Source organism: Carassius auratus, chromosome 11 (genome assembly GCF_003368295.1).
Source record: "Carassius auratus strain Wakin chromosome 11, ASM336829v1, whole genome shotgun sequence".
In the NCBI taxonomy this organism is placed as follows: Eukaryota; Metazoa; Chordata; class Actinopteri; order Cypriniformes; family Cyprinidae; genus Carassius; species Carassius auratus.
The window spans coordinates 14,501,568-14,507,567 of NC_039253.1; the positions used below are offsets into that span (position 1 = coordinate 14,501,568).

Consider the following 6,000-nt stretch of genomic DNA (forward strand, 5'->3'; position numbering starts at 1 on the left):
TAAAATAATTTGGCAAAGCTGTGTTTTTATGTAGTAGCGATGACTACAGCAGACTACAGCAGTACAAGACTTGTTCCTAGCATTGTAAGCCATTTGTATTGAATTGCTTTCCATTCAGCAGCTGAGAAACATGTTCTGTTTACTTTGGAAAACCATTGGAGTCCCGAGGCCCTGAACATTTAGATTTCATGGCAGATGAAAGGAACTGCTTTAATTGTTTCCAAAAAACACCATTAACCTTAATATCTTAAAGTCTGGGCAAAGTATGTGTCTCTACCACACATGCCAACATGCCATTTGCAAGGTCTAGTCTACCTTTGATTTATAAAAATAAGTCTGGCCAATTCTATAACCTGTATGAAGAGTTAAAGGTAGACTTGTTTTAAAACCTGTTTGATGTTCTTTGTTTTGTGGGATGCACAAAGTGAATATAAAGGATGTTAATGATGACTAGATGTCATTCTAAAAATATGATAATTCACCATAAAGCTACAGTAAATGTGATCTGCATGATACAGTACAGATACACTACAAAATCTGGTATCTCCCCTAGCTCTTCATCTCTTTCATTGAAGAAGAAATGTCTGATTCATAAATGAGTAATATGAGTCTTGATCGTTTTCCGAATGATTTGTTAATTAAGCAGTTCAATCTGTTCTCAAGTTCAACTCACTGACGGTGCAATGCTGTGGATAACAGCTTACTGTTGGAAAGATTATTAAAAGACAACATGAATTTAGACTCCGTTTTTAATACAAGCACCATATGACCTCAAACAATAGTGCATTAGACACACTTTAGTTATATTTTTATGGTGAATCTTTTATTCTTCAAAATGTGAATATTTATCTTTCTACAGAAACACAGTAGTGGCATGATGGTAAGTAAATAATGAAATAATTTGTGTTAAGGGTATACTATCCCTTATAGAAATGAGACCAAAACTATTATAACTTTTTTCATATATTAAATTATTGAATATGTGTATTTTATCATTTTAAACATATAAACTAAACATATTACGTTAACTACAACAAATATGGCATGTGACTCACAAACTTTGCACATGCCTCTTTTTAAAAAAATACTATGACTAACAGTTTCAGATAAAACTCTTCAAAATAAAATAAATGAAATGTATGACCATTCTAAATCTATTATCATTGTTTTACAGTAGTAGCAATAACACAATAAATGACATTTTGGCAAAATCCGCGGTTACCATGGTAAATTATAAGTGCTGTCCGATGGATACGGAAGGACACCTCAAGCGCGCGCGCAAGGAACAAAAGTAGCACCACTTCTATTTTACTTCGACTTTTTTGCATAAAGGCAAAACCAGTTAAATAAACATTTAAAACAATGTGCGGTCAATGTTGTCGGTCGTCTAACTTTACAAATCTGCCACTGCAACAATAAACTTGATTTGCAGAGCATACATGTCTTATAATACACGTGAGCAGCGCTCTTTTCCTGATGCTACTAAATAAAAAGCGTTAAAAACTGAGGTTTTACCTCGCTGAAGTCAGGTTCTTGCGTGCGTCCATAGGTTAGAAGTTGCAGCCAACTAACTTGCCTTATCAAGCCTACAGACTGCAACTTAGAGGGCGCTGAGAATTGTAAAGGGGAGGGACAAAGTTGGAGACCTCCAAACATACAATAACTTTTTTTTTTTTCTGGAGCAGCCCATTGATTGAACCTTAACCATAATATAATTAATGATTAATCGATTGATACTGTGGTTGATGATATTATATAAAAAAATACCAAGTTATTTACTGAAAATATAAGAATGCATTCATTTTAACGTTAATCAGGAAATGTTAATACACATTTACAATGACTGTTCCTCCTAGCAAAAAGACATTTTACATTGCTTCAATTATTTTATTGAAATAACTGCACAATAAATTGTAGTCATGAACACACACAGGGAAAAATGCTTTATATGGACTCCCAATGATGTTGTAAGCACAAATGCATTGCATTCTTAATAATCAATTAAAATACCCATTGTCATTTCATTCTTTTTTATATTATTTAGAAGACTTTTTTTATTGCATTTATAAGTAAACAGTAGCAGCCACCATTATTCTTTGATGCAGGCTGTAGCTCTTGATAATCTTAGATGAAAGACATTCTACTCATGTCTGTAAAGCTCAGTTGAGTTTCTCAAACACGTTTGTGAAATTCTTCACACCACAAACAAACCAAACTCAGGAGAGTTCCTCACTACATATAGGAGTTGGTTTTGTTTGCCTTGTTAAATTGTTGCTTTTGCACTCCAGTTTTCACTTCAAAGCCAAGCCTGCTTTGGGCTTTTGGAAATCAACACCATGACGAGTTTGTCTTCTGTCCAAGATGATGTTTTAAGGGACCTTACAAAAGTCATTCTTGTTCAAACAAAGGCCTTTACGCATATTGGCACTCAGGTTTCTCTGTCTTTACTGATAACTTGATTCATTTCCATTTAAAACACACGTTGTGCATGTAGGCATGCATTATTCCCTCACTATGTGCATCCTGCTTCTCTGTTCAGTGTGTTTGATCAGCATTCAGCAGTGAGCAGCACAGCTTTTAATGAGCATTCACGCTGTCAACTAATTGCAGCAACAAAGCGATCTGAATTCATTCATAATCAACGAGAATTGGGATTTCCAATGATAAGAGTGACAGCTATGCACCAGTTAAGGAGATATTATGCAAATGAGCAGGGATGCAGTGTGAAAACAACCAATGGAAGTGAAGACTGTTACTGTTGCCACCTGAAACAGTTATGAAGAATCCAACACAAACCTGGCAACCTCTAATGATTTATTCTATACCAGCATACGCCCATTAGTCGTCACCTCACTGCGACACTCAACTGGGTTCAGAACTATTATGGTGTTGCACTCATATGAGACCTGTCCAAAACAATCAGACTGCATGACATCATCAAAGGAATAATATGAAATTATTCACATTGATTAAAAATTCCTCAGGAGAACGTTGTGATCTTTGTGTGTTTCTCTAGAGTCTTGACAAAGTCCTCTTAGAAAACCAACAAAATTATAATTTAATTCTCAGTTTGCCATGAAATTTAGGCAGGAAGAAGAAACTGTTCCCAGCACATATGACTCCTTATTTTCAATTTCAAGTGTTTACAGGCCAGTACACAATGCAGTACAGGGAAACATTTGACGTTATGGAAACTGTATACAAATTTAATGTCCTGACTATTTCAATGAGATATGGAAAAAGTCTGATAATTGTAATAATTTAAACCTATGATTCCTAACATGGGTACACTTCAAATCATCTAGTGTTCATTGTTTTGTTTTTTCAGTATTGTTAAACCTATAAAACAGAAATTCTAACATAATATATTAGGCATGTTATAAATTTAAGTAACTAATCAAGATAACTATTACTTTTATTTCTAGCTTCTTTTTAAAGAATATACAAATCAATTGGTTTAATTGTTTTTATGTAAGTTGTTGCAATTTACAGTATGTATTAAAAAAAATACATAAATAAATAAAAGAAAAAGAGTTTTGAAGGTGTACTGGAGTTTCACTGATGGTGCTGGGGGTAGCTACATAAGGCATAGGAAGTCTGGGAAACACTTTTTTAAAATTATTTCCACCATTGACGCCAAGCAAAGCATTTTTCTCAACATTTTACTCAAACAGCCATGCCTGTTATCTGCAGGGTATCATAAATTTGTCACTTGGTAGGAATTTCAGTGGTGGAATTTTGTCTTTGAATAGATCTAAATGATGTTGCTCAGGCATTGACCTGATCAGGATTCTGACCCAGGGCTCCGATGAGGCCCCTCTAATGACCAGGCTTTAGGAGACCAGTGCAGGCTGTCTGCTGCAAAGATAAATGAGTTTTACTCTGATCCTTGTAATTGATACTTCTCTTTCCAGGTCTACACTCCTCCAGCGGGCGGATGAGACAGTGAAATCAGCACACTTTCAAATTCATTTAGATGCTCTGTTTTGATTTGCTCAACTGGAGCAAAAAAGGTCCACTGTTAAATGCGCATTAACGAAGGATTAATTCTTGAAGCAAATGTGCTGAAATGCAAAGCTGTAATGAACACCTGCAAAGCCTATGTGTGCCAGTTTATTCAGTGCAGTGACATTTACCAACAAATTGTGCAAGTTTGTTTTGTTGGCAAATAAAACTGAACTCACAATTGGTTTGTAAAACGGTCAAAGAAGGCCTATAGAAACAGTTCCGGTGATACTGACTTGGGCAACAATCAAAAGGGTGTTTGTGGGAACGTACAGTACCATGTTATTCTGAGAGTCATGCTTACAGGCTTATACTAGAGAGGTTTGTGGATTCCCTGTTTGATCTCAAGAAGAAATTTATCAGACATGGTTTCAAAAAGTCAACAAAAAGCAAAAGCAATAGCGTGAATCTAGTGGGGGGGCTGAAAAGGATTTATATAAATACAATACCACACTTGCACCCCTGGAAAATGGAGAACTTGTGTAATCTGAGGCACGTGGCACTTTCATCTGAAGTTGGTCTAGAAGTGGTCTCAGCCTCAGAAGTCGCACCCATGGACCGTTGACTAAATGTCTGATCCACATGGGACACAAAAGTGGAAACACCTCAGGAGTGTGGAAGTCGTCATCAGATTGGTTGCATTCTACAGGATTTCAACAAGACGTGTGTCATGTTATTTAAAGTTTCATCTGGAAAACTGTGTTTACAACTGTGACGACGAGCGCTTATCAGGATCACCTAAACACTGGGTTTTCAAAAGTATGTGAAATATTTAAAGCCTGCGGCATTTAATCTTTAAAACACGTCAGAGAGTTTTACACACCGGTCTGTTATTGTGGCGACATTTCCAGGCCTCGAAACGGGATTGGTTGTTTGATATGTGGGTCAAACAGCCTCATGGGCAAGCCTTGGCCAATGAAAGCTGCCATGAATTCAATGAACGCGAGACTAATCGTGCTGTCGCCTTCACTTTTAGGTTGATTTTAAAAATGAAATACCTTTCAGCACCGCAAAAAGTTAAAAATATTACGGGTCATTCCCATGTGTATTATGTGCATAAAAGCCAATTGTTCAGCATGGAGGAGAGCATCTGGGACTGCTATTAGGCTGCTGTAAACTTCTACTGCTGAGGCTGGATTAATCCACTTATGCAATATTCTACAGATCATAAAACTCTGGAAGAGAAGAGAATGAATAAAACAGTGTTTTCAAATCAATTTTGCAGCCACTGTGATAGAAATCAATCTCTGTACATTTATAATAAAAGTTAAAATAAGGTCAAGGTCTCTGCTATGACGGGTCTGATATAAGAAAACAATAAAACAATTTTATATATATATATATATATATATATATATATATATATATATATATATATATATATATATATATATATATATATATATATATATATATATATATATATATATATATATATATATTCTTTTAAGCTGTCTTCACATAGTGAATGCGGAAAAAAGAATGTAATGTATCAAAGAACAAATGAGCCAGTTCTTTAGTAATCAAAAACATACACGTTAAAGAATTTAGTCCGACTCTCAAACTAATGAATCGGAGTGTACAGTATTTATAGTGAATCAAAAAAGGTACAATGTGACAATAGTGTAGTTTAATTCACGAATAAATGTATGAGCCGTGGACCACAAGTCAAAAAGACAAATCGGTTACTGACACACAGACTACAATTAAAGTTGTTTATTTTCAGAGATGTCTGCATCTTAATGAGGCAAATTTAGCTATTATCATTATTACTATTAAAAATATTTATTTAGCATTTTTCAACAGTAATTCACACAAATGCTTTCACTGCAAATTGCATTATTAGCATAAAATTTATAAAAGATTTAATTGAAAATACACTTCAGTGTATTTGCAAGTTGCCCCTTTTGCTTTTATGAAAACATATTTAAGCTGCATAAACCTAAACAAAATGATTAAACTGTATATCTCTGTGAAATCACAGATTTATTTATT

General features: G+C 34.8%; 1 protein-coding gene across 2 annotated transcripts in view; it reads right to left on the reverse strand.

Moving 5' to 3' along the window:
- Positions 1-1,609, reverse strand: part of fbln2 (fibulin 2) — a 45,275-nt gene extending 43,666 nt beyond the window's left edge. For both annotated transcript variants that reach the window (XM_026275583.1, XM_026275582.1), the window contains exon 1: positions 1,516-1,609. The gene's annotated coding sequence lies outside the window, so the exon portion shown is untranslated. The remainder of the gene's footprint in view (positions 1-1,515) is intronic.
- Between the last annotated feature and the right edge of the window lie 4,391 nt (positions 1,610-6,000).